Source organism: Suncus etruscus, chromosome 6 (assembly GCF_024139225.1).
Source record: "Suncus etruscus isolate mSunEtr1 chromosome 6, mSunEtr1.pri.cur, whole genome shotgun sequence".
Lineage (NCBI taxonomy): Eukaryota > Metazoa > Chordata > Mammalia > Eulipotyphla > Soricidae > Suncus > Suncus etruscus.
Genome location: NC_064853.1, coordinates 30,600,062 through 30,611,645, shown reverse-complemented (window position 1 = coordinate 30,611,645; position 11,584 = coordinate 30,600,062). Strand labels below are relative to the sequence as shown.

General features: G+C 38.1%; 1 pseudogene; it reads right to left on the bottom strand.

Annotated features, from left to right (window-relative positions):
- Nucleotides 1-1,530: 1,530 nt before the first annotated feature.
- On the bottom strand, nt 1,531-5,204 carry LOC126011674 (pyridoxal phosphate phosphatase PHOSPHO2-like; annotated as a pseudogene).
- Between the last annotated feature and the right edge of the window lie 6,380 nt (nt 5,205-11,584).

Here is an 11,584-nt window from a genome sequence, read left to right as displayed (position 1 = left end):
CCACTCTTTTTGGTGAACTTCACATCGTGAGCTGGACCTCCCAGCCCTCATGTCTATTGTCTCTGAGAATTATTACAAAAATGTCTTTTATTTTTCTTAAAACCCATAGATGAATGATACTATTCTGTGTCTATATCTTTCCCTCTGACTGTTTTCACTCAGCATAATAAATTTCGTGTGCATCCATGTATAGGAAAATTTCATGACTTCATTTCTCCTGACAGCTGCATTATATTCCATTATTCCATTGTGTATATGTTCCCCCCATCACTATTGATGAAATTAAAATGGTAATCAAATATCTGCCCAAAAACAAAATCCCAGGCCTAAATGGATTTACTAATAAATTCTTCCAAATCTTTCAAGAGGAACTACTACCAATTTTTGCCAGGCCCTTTCATGAAATTGAAAAAACAGGTACCACAATTTCTTTAGTCATTTCTTTTTTGAAAGGCATCTTGGTTGTTCCCAGAATCTGGCTATTGTAAATAGCACTGCAATGAATATAGGTGTGAGTAAATATTTTTGTTTTTTAGTTTTTTTTTAAATTCTTTTTATTTATTTATTTTAATAAAAAGCACATGTTTATATTTTAAAATACACATCTTCCATCATATCTCATTACATCAAAAAGTGTAGATCAAAGTTTTTTCACTCATTTAAAATGCAGTAAAATATCTCCATACAGATTCATCACAATTGTTCATGTATCTATAATTCTTTGTCAATACATTTAGTATAGTTCAAATTATACTTATAATCTTATATAACACATATTACATATATATCATACAATACCATAACAGACAAAATATTTTTGAATCTTATTTTTTTGTGTTCCTAGGGCAGTGTTTTTTAACCTTTTTGTGCAAAGGCACACTTTTACCTGATAAAAAAATCAGGAGGCACACCACCATTAGAAAACGTTTAAAAAATTTAACTCTGTGCTTATATTAACTATATATAAAGTAATTCTCTTATATAGGAATCAAATAAACACAAATAAATTATTTTATAATTGCTTTATTATAAAATAATGAACTATTTTATACTTGTTCATATTTCTGTTTACTTACTCGGTGCAAAACATGGGCCTGTTTGACTGAACACAGAGCTGATGTTCTGGCAGGAATTGAAGAAAGACATACATGTAGTTCTTCGTCAACAGTTCTCAGTCTCTCTCTCTCTGTTTGTCTTTAGCTTTTAATAGTCTGTAACATGTACTTTGGCTTTTGATAGATACAGAATTAGGAGATGGCAAACATACTCAGTCTCAAGGAACACACCATGCAAACTGCAAGAAAAAAAGTCCAGAGACTAATAGACTACTTATGACACAAGTAGCACAAAAATCAATACCCTTAATTAAAGGCTATTGTGGCTGTCTGATTTATCATGTTTGTTTTTCTGGCAAGTCACAGTGGAACACTCAAAGTTGGGCATTCCATAAAATCCTTCAGTTTCTGGCAAGCTGGGTAGTTTGATCCCCTACACTGAACCTTACTCAAGACTCCACTTCAAGTGTGAGTCTCATTTCCTATGATGGGACAGACTGGACACCTTAGATTTCTCTTTATGTCTTCTTAGACTGAGCCGCCCAGGGCAGAAATGCATCACATCAGTTTTCTCAGAACCTGACAAGAGACCAGGAAGCAAATAAAAGTCCTGTTTTCACCTGAAACGCAATCATGAATACTTTGTAACTGTGTCAGCTTCTTTCAGCCATCTCTCCTCCAACCTCCATCCATGCAAATTCTCCTTTTTTACCCTTGAGGCCAAACCTTTTATAACCTCCCCAAGACCCCTCCCAGAAATGGGAGGGTCTTTTTTGTAGGTAGGCTTACACAAAGAATAGGGGTAGGGTAACACAACAGAATATTCCATAAGTTCAAAATTTTGAGACATCATGCTAAGAGTTTTCTGTAGAGTATATCCAATCTTAGGCATGGCAATATCATTCTTCTTTAAAAAGGTGACTGGACAGACATCATTTCCATCTCCTATAACAATGTGGGTATAGTTCACTCCCGCTTTAACTGTTTACCTATAAGTTCTTCCTACATTTTTGCAAAGATTGTTTGGGCACCTTTTGCATCAATGAGCATAATTTTCCACAATGAGATAACCATTACTATTAAAAACTGCTAGATTTATAAATACTTTATCAAACGCATCAAGAAAACCTGCAGCTTCTAAAGCCCAATATATAAAGACTGAATTTGAATGTGAAATAATGATACAATCAAAATTATCCTTATTCTTTCTTATAAAGTTAAAAAGTTTCACCTTCAGGGGCCAGTGAAGTGGCACTAGAGGTAAGGTGTCTGCCTTGCAAGCGCTAGCCAAGGAAGGACTGCGGTTCAATCCCCCTGCATCCCATATGGTCCCCCCAAGCCAAGGGCAATTTCTGAGCACTTAGCCAGGAGTAACCCCTGAGCATCAAACATGTGTGCCCCCCCCAAAAAAAAAAGCTCCACCCTCCCTGGAGTAAAAGATATTGATGTCACTGCTCTTTTCATTTCATCTTCTCTTATACTTTGATCTCCAAATATTTAAAGACTCTACTCATAAATTCTGTTTAAATTCCCTTTTCATAAGACTTTTGTAGGTCAATAAGAAGTTTTTTTTCCTCTGGAGCACACTGTACAATCCAGGTGTCACTATTGTCGATTAGAATGATATTGTCAAAGTCAAAAGCGAGTAAAATGTTTATGGTTTCAGAAAGATTTGTCTTATCTCAGCTTAATATCTACACAACAATTGAGCTTATATTAGCATAGAGTTTAGGTTAAACTATTATACGAATCTTCAGTTTTAAACCCAAGCGTTTCTAAACATTACTCCTACTCTATAGGTAGGGAGCAAAGACTTCTTGTATGGAGCAAAGCTCTGTCGACCTCTTAACTCCAGTATTACTGCAGTGGAACATCTGATGTAAAACCTGCCGAATCTTGCCCCCAAGGGGAGCTCCCGGATCCAGCTGGGGTTCAATCCATGTGAGAAGTGCCTCGAGTGAGAAGAGCAGTACCAGATCTCGGGAGCTTCTCACCAAACCAGGAAAGCAACAGTCCTACAAGGCTTCAGAGGAGCGGACTCGCCATGTGCCAGCCCCTTCCGCCTGAAAGATTTCTTTCTATACTTAAGATTTCCCCATTTTACTGTGCCTAGGAAAAAAGGAACAATGCCACATGATACTACTGGTGCATATGGGGGTAAAAATAACAATCTCTATAATATGCTTCTAACATGAAATCAGAACCCAAGAGTAACTCACCTACTAGAATTTCTTAATAAACAGAAAAGGAATGGGAAAAACTACCTCAACATAAGGAAATACACAATAAGAATTATACTTAGTAAGAAAATACATCTAAAGAAATATAAGAAGGAAATATATATCCCCTTTAAATTTTTTCAAATAGTTGGGGTGGGGGTAAATAAAATCTGGAGCACAATTTCAGCCTGCTATGTGGTCATGCAAAGTCTGAAAAACAGCTTACAGCAGTCATGGATCAGGAAATGTCCTCGAGCTTGGGGGATCTCAAAAACAGAATCTGGTACAGAATCTAGTAGGGAACAACAACAGTGAAGAGAAGTGGGGTGAAGGGAAGCGCCTATAAGAACAAATCAGCAGCAATGGTGCTAGCAGCTTCTTCCCAAACTGAGGCAAGGTGGGCTAGGAAGCTGTCTTTTCACTTTATGTACTCATTGGCAGCTAGTTGGGGTGTGAGGAACGTTCTGGTTCCTGAGGAGTTAAGAACTGAGGGTAAAAGTGTTAAATAGGGAGAAATAACATATCAGGTGTGAGAGAGTGAAGGGATAGAAAATGATTTGTAAAATGGTACGCAGGGGGAGGAAGGGTTATATATAACAGGGGGAAGGACTATATGGACTATATGCAATATAAATAGACATTATGTACACTACAGACGGACATTAGACAGATATAGAGGAGGCCAACATATTCACTCACGTACACATATAGACAGACAATGAAATAAATTCATTGGTTGCAGTTGAAAAGCTGATCCAGGTGGAATAGTTCAGACACTTAAAAATATAAAGCTGAAAAAATATATAAAGCTGGCAAGTCAGATAGAAAGGTTTTCTATTTTCTGGGCAATTCATCATTGATGAGGATAAACTTTATTGAAAGGCTTCCTGGGTTTGATTGTGTAGAGAGCAGTGTATACAGTGTATACTATATGTAGAAAGAGCAATGTATCATTGTGTATATGATACTTTTTTTTTTTGGTTTTTGGGTCACACCAGGCAGTGCTCAGGGGTTACTCCTGGCTCTATGCTCAGAAATCACTCCTGGCAGGCTTAGGGGACCATATGGGATGCCAGGATTTGAACCACTGACCTTCTGCATGCAAGGCAAATGCTTAACCTCCATGCTATCTCTCTGGCCCCATGTATATGATTCTTAAGACAATCATAATTTTCAAGCCTGTAAAAAAGTCTACACCATGAACTATCTCTCTGCATCTCCCTGATGATTAGTGATGTGGAGAATTTTTTCATGTGCTTTTTGGCCATTTGTATTTCTTCTTGGAGGAAGTGTCTGTCCATTTCTTCTCCCCATTTATTGATGGGATTAGATTTTTTTCTTGATAAATTCTGTCAGTACCTTGTATATTTTAGATATTATCCTCTTTTCTAATGGGTATTGGGTGAACAGTTTCTCCCATTCTGTGGGTAGCCTTTGTATTTATTCCTACTCATTATTTCCTTTGAGGTGCAGAAGCTTCTCAGTTTTCTGTTGTCCCATTTGTTCATCTCTGCTTCCAACTTCTTTGAACAGTGGTGTTTCCTCCTTGAAAATGCCTTTTGCCTCAACATCATGGAGTGTTTACCTATGTTTTCTTCTATATACCTTATGATTCTTGGTCTGATATCAAGATCTTTAATCCATTTGGATTTGACCTTTGTATCTGGTGTTAGATGGAGGTCCTTGTTCACCTTTTTGCATGTGGTTGACCAGATGTCCCAACACTACTTATTGATGAGACTTTCCTTGCTCTATTTTGCATTTCTTGTCCCTTTATCAAAGACTAATTGATTGTATGTCTAGGAAACATTCTCTGGAAATTCAAATCTATTCCATTGATCTGAGGATCTGTCTTTATACCAATACCATGATGTTTTAATGACCATTTCTTTGTAATACAATTAAAGTTGGGAAAATTATTACCTGCCATCTTCTTTTTCTTAAGGGTTGCTTTAGCTATTTGTGGGTGTTTATTGTTCCAAATAAATTTCAGGAGTGTTTGATCCACTTTTTTGAAGAATGTCATGGGTATCCTTAGAGAGATGGTATTAAATCTGTACAATGCCTTGGGAGTATTGCAATTGCCTCTGCTCCTGCCCTTTACTGGGAGAGAATTCTGGCCAGCAGCTTTCTCTCAACCAGGACAGAAGGCAAAAGGCAACTACAAATAATTCGCAAGTGTTAAGCTCTTTTGTGAACACCTAGAAAATTAAGCTGTAGAAGTTAGTAAAAGGCTCAGGGTGACGTGTGTGCCAGTAGAGAGACTTTATTGAGGGGAGAGCAGGGTTTTTATGCCCTGCTCCAGTGGGAGGAGTAGTAACATAGGATTGAAACATAAGCCAATCAGATTTGTACAAGTACAACAATTTTAACCAATGGGAGCATAAATTCTTTTTTTGGTTTAGTGCGCATACTGCACATACACATTTTGATGGCGGGAAGGATAAGGAGGAACCTGGCAGGATGAGGGGAGGGGAAGCAAATTCTTAAACAAATAGCTAATTGATATTTACGCAAATACAATTTTTTGTTTAGCCTATTTTCCATTTTGATCTTTCTTTTGTGCAAGCAATAAGGATCACAATTTAAACTTTACAAAAACATATCTATAACTATATGCTTGAGAGCAGGCACAAAAACAGATTCCATGGAAAGGTTAAGGAATCTGGTTAAGCCAGATTCTGTGTGCTGAGCTAAATTTATTTGCAGAGTTTCCTGTTGGCTCGGAGCTATGCAAACTTTGTGGCTATCAGGCAGGCGGTGGAAAATTCATCCAGAGTTCCATTAATATGTGGGGTGCACGGTTGCCCACAGAGTATTACCATTTTAATTATGTTAATCCTCCCAATACATTAACAGGGTCTGTATTTCACTTTTCTTGTGTCCTTTTTTGTTCTTAATTCAGTAAAACTCAACATCTTTTGAGTTCACAGATTAGCACAAGAAACCAATAAAAAAATAAATATCTATGTAAAATATAATAAATAATAAACTGAATGAATAATTCACCTAGGGTAAAAATAATATCAATTAAGAGCTCATTTGTATTGCATAAAATTTGCAAGTTGTAATATGCTATAAAAACGAAACAGTATTTAGTAATACTTGAACATAACACACAAGGCAGACCAAAGAATGGAGACCAATTCAACTTAAATTCACTATTCCTCTTATTGTTTGCATGATTGTCTTTTTCAGGACCTTCTCCAAGGATCAAAATTCATAGAGAAAATGTAAATTTCAGAAAGAATTTTTGAGTAGGTAATCTTCCAAGAGATCCCTCTTTGTCCTGACATTTGCCCATGTATCTAACCTTGTACTCCTTAAACTTCTCCTTTGCATCATTTATAGTGAAGCTTCATTACACAATTCCTGTAGTCAGAGGCCTTTTATTTCAATGTAAATCCTGGGTTTCTTTCCAGGCCAGAGGGTAGAAGCATGCAATCATTAACAGTCATGCATGGTAAGGGTAGACTATATTTCAGAGAGGCTTTATGGAATAGATTGTGTATGGGGCCTTTCTAGAAAAAAAATCATAGTATTTGAGTGAAATAGGAATGAGCACTTATGTGGAGTCAATACCATGAACTAGACATATGTCACAGAGGACATTGGTCACACATTGGTATGGCAAAGAGATTAACTCATGCACTTAAATCAGCATACCCTGAGGATAAATCCATTGGTTACAGTTGAAAAACTGACTCAGGTACAGTGAGAAAGAACACTTTTTTGAAAGGAAAGAGTCAATAAGATAAAATAAAATAAAAAGAGAGAAAATAGATAAATATATATGTAGTGGTTTTCCATTTTCTAAACCAATCATGGTTAGTGATGATAAACTTTACTGAAGGGAGGCTTAATGGATTAGATAGTCTATAGAGCATTTTCAAAAACATTCATAATTTTCAAGTCTAGAAAGCTAAGTGATATGGTAGTAGATCCTGTGTGTAGAGTTTATACCATGAAATACTGTCCAGTGGGTCTTAAGCATATTGTTTCCTTTTCTAAAAGTATTCTAAGATTATGAGCCCTATGGTATACAGTTAAACTATCTATAAATTATGCACAGGGGCATAAATTAACCCCATTTAAGCTTGGTTGAAGGCATTCCCCATACGGGCAGACTTCGGTTCCCAGAACAAAAAGAGAGTTCAGCACTGAACTGGAAGTTTCCAGCCACTTCCCCAAGCCGATCCCTCTTGTGCTGGATGGGGGGGTGGGGTGGGGGGTGGGAAGGCCTGCGTTCCCCATGAAGTCTTCCCCGGCATCCACCTCAATGAACCCCCAAGTTGGGAGCCAAGGGATGGTCCTGGAGTCCGAGAGAAAGAAGAGTGGGGAGCTGTTGTGGGAACAGAGGCCCAGGAGCCCCATTTAAGCTTGGTTGAAGGCATTCGGTTGGAAGCCTTTCAGATTCTCATGCCAGCAGACTCCAGTTCCCCATCTCCCTTTTTTTTAATAATAAGTACTAATTATGTAAATTGGTTCCGGTTTTTTTTGGCATCAGTCTTTTCTATCATTAGTTGAAAAAGCATTAATGATTCTCTAGACAATGACAAAGAGAACACTGAAGTCCAGGACATGATATGACAAAAGGATTAATAAAACATTGCTGCTGAAAGTTTTCATAAAATTCTTAAAAACTCCAGGTTCTGTTGAACATCTATTTAGTACTTAGAAATATTTAGACAAGCTAAGACTATAATAAGATAATAAAATGACTAGTTGCATAGTAGAAAGTAGGAAAGGGAAGAATAATATCACTAGAACTCTCAAATGCATACAAATGACTCCAAAGTTTCTATGTCTGGCCTATAAGAAACCTGTTTTATAGCAATAAGGCTAAACCAGGATTAGTTTCTGAAAACTAAACCCAGGGTCTCATACTTCTATTGTCTTAGTTTTCTTGTAAATTAAAATCCTAAATGGCTACTGACTTCCATTAAAATGATAGCATTATTTGAGAAAAAAAAAAAGGAGAGTCTGACCATTAGAAAGAGCTCTTGGGAGATTTTAATCAAGCAGGGGATAATCAAGCCCCTAAATTCTGGTAAGTCTTCTTTGTCAATTGTTGACTGCATTTATTACAATCTTATATATTAGAGCCCAGAAAAAGCATCTCAGATTTCATTGGGTATGAAGCACCAACAGGTAGTAATGATTTGGAGGTAGGGTTAGAGGGTTAGTAAGAGAGAGAGAGAGGGAGGGAGAATAAGAGAGAGAGCACTCAATAGGCTAAGCAGGTTATTTGCTCAGGGGATGCTGAAATTTGATCACTTCTCTGCATGTTTCTTCAGTGTTACTGTGAATGACCCCTGAAGTATAAAGCTCCAGAGCACCAGTTGAAAGTATCCATTCCTTTCCTTTGCTCTCCAACCCAGAAGATTTGCAGGAGGCTTTATTTGCTATATATCAATGCCCAATATGTGAAGCTATTTGCTTTGTATCTGGGATGCATTGTCTAGGAATCAAAGGATGAGAAAGGGTGTGGCAAGACTATTGATTATCAGTATTGATCCTACTAGAAATTATTTTGCTAATGTTTTGCTCTCTTGGTCTAGAGGCCTTAGTTTCAAATTGACTTAATGACTGCATTGCATTAGATGTGCAATGAATCACTGAATCACACTTGAATCAACTGTGTAATACGTCTGACTCAAAAGTAATCATTCTACTGGATTGGTCAAACTGTTGATTACGTAGTTTACCAGCCAATAAAGATAAAGGAGCTACTGTGGTGCAACTTATAGTACTACTTCGCTATTCTTAGAGAAAATTTAGTCTAATTCAGACAACAATGGTCCAGATTCTTTCAAATGATGGGCTGAATGTTTATACTAAGCAGAGAACCATAACTAGATCAAGTATTTTCTGAGGACAGAGACTATGGATGGGTAGTTAATGGTAGTTCTAAATGTTCACTTAAGTCAGAGGGAGAAGGATGAATACCAGGGTATTTCAGTCATCTGTGGCATAGAGAGACAGTCAAGAGATATCATCATTTAATATTAAACAGTGACAAACCCTTGACCTTGGATTACAAACCTCAGACTGGAAGGCAATGGAGGACGAGGTAGAGAGTGAATGAAGACCTGTAGAAGAGGTAACAGAGAGACAGTGGTGGAAGGTCTTGGACACTTTGGAGGTGATGAGGTACAGAAACCTAGTATATGACTGTTGAAAAATATTCCTGGATGGTAATGGATGTTGGTGAGATGGTTGGAGGGTGAGGTCTTTCTCTGCCGGCCCAGGCCATGCGCCTGCAACTACCTCCTTCCAGCAGGCAGGTCTAAGGGTGAGGGTGAGGAAATGATCCACAGACAGTCAGGTTTCAGGAGACATCAGCTTTATTCAAGGCCCTAGCCACCTCCTAGGCTAGCCTTTTAAGCAGCCTATTCCAGCTGCCCTCTTAACATGTTTCTTCTCCCTCCATCCTGCCAGCTCTCCTTCTCCTGTTTCTTCCTCTATCTCACCCGGAATCTTTGAATCAATCCCCTTCCTGCCCCTGAGGCAAGATTTTGTTACCTTCCAAAGACCCCTCCCAGGAATGGGCAGGTCTTACCATCAAGTAAGGTTATGTAAAAGATGGGGGTGGGGTGACATATGACCATAAATATTAACACTACATAACCATGTTACACCAATTATAATAAAATTAATTATATTAAAAAGAAAATGTCACTTTAAGTGTTTAATTAGTAAATACATAACAACTTAAACCATGTGATCAGTGGCAGAATCCAAGCAGTAGTGTTCATATTAATTCCATATTCATAATAAAAAGGTTTGGGTGAGAGTCCAATTTAGCTCTTCATGTATAAAAGAATACTTCATTTATTTTGGTGATGCGGGGTCATCTCTCATTTCCCAATTCAGTGCTGAGGACTTGCTTTTGGAAGTGCTTGAGAGACCATGAGGTATTGGAGATAGAGCCTTGGACCCCTGCAGGCAAGCATGCTCTCTGGCCCATTGAGCTATCCCTTCAGGCCATGAGATCATATATGTTAATGGCAGTTATCTTAATGTATCACAGCATTTAAGTAGCAGCATAATAGGGGAAGTGCACATCATTAAGCAATTCAACCCTATCTTCAGGGGGAAGGACAACACTTTTTTTTCTTTCTTAAATGATATGTGTTAAAAAAAAAAATACAGTAGTAGTAGTAAAGATGTGAAAGTGGCAATCGCTATTGTTTGCATAGGCCCAGCAAAATATGTGGAAATGGGGGGAGGGGGAAGGAGAATCCTTGGCCTGATTACAAGAAGGCCTCACCCCAGAAGTTTATTGGCATAACACTGACTCTAGGCTCCAGGCATACCAGTCATTCTCATGGTCCCTGGGTGAAACTTTTTGGCACTTTAGCTGTTGTTGGTGTCAGGTTCCTATATTTAAAGATTCTGGATTCTGTGCATTTCCTTCATTGAAGTCATGCTGATGTGGAGCACCCTCTAGTTTCACCTCACCATTAGATGCAGAGAGACCTGCCCTGCAAGCAGGTTGTTGCTAAGTCTTCTGGGTGTTGAGAGCACTCTTTGGAGTAAGTCAATGCCAAAGCAGTGGTACGGTCTTCCCTGGTAGAGGTTTGCATCCTGGTAATGTTATAGACAATTGTGGTTGTTTCCATAGATGGTCTCCATTGTTCAGGGGTATATGGACAATGCCCATTCTTCTGAGGTCTAAGCCAAATCATTATGCCAACGTGGAGCACACACTTTCAACTATTTATGTAATACATGACCATTGGTTGGCAAAAGAATGATGTTGTAAACCTCTTTATTTGAAGGTTTAGTGAATGTGAATGGAAGACATATGAATGCCAACCTGACAAGGGGTGAATAGTGATGGTAGTCATCATATGGATTGGCTACAGGACTCAGGAATTCAGTGAAACACTAGTTCAGATCATTGTGAATGTTTGGAAATGGGATTATTTAACATATAAATTCAGTGGATTTAAGATAAAGAGATTTGGGCCCAGAGTGATGGGGTAACTGGTAGATTTGTCTTGCACCTGCTAACCAAGGACAGACCACAGTTTGATCCCATGGTGTCCCATATGGTCCCCCAAGCCAGGAATGATTTTTCAGCACATAGCCAGGTGTAACCTCTGAGCATCACTGGGTGTGGCCCCAAAAATAAAAAAAAGAAAAAGAAAAAGAGATTCCTGGGATAATCTGGGAGACTTCTAGTCTAAGCATGAAAAAGTTCTAGAAGGCTAGAAAAGGCAATCTCCTTATCCCTAAAAATATTTCTCTCAGAAATTCCCAGTGTGGATTTCTGGTTCCTAAGTTATAAGAGTATAGATTTGT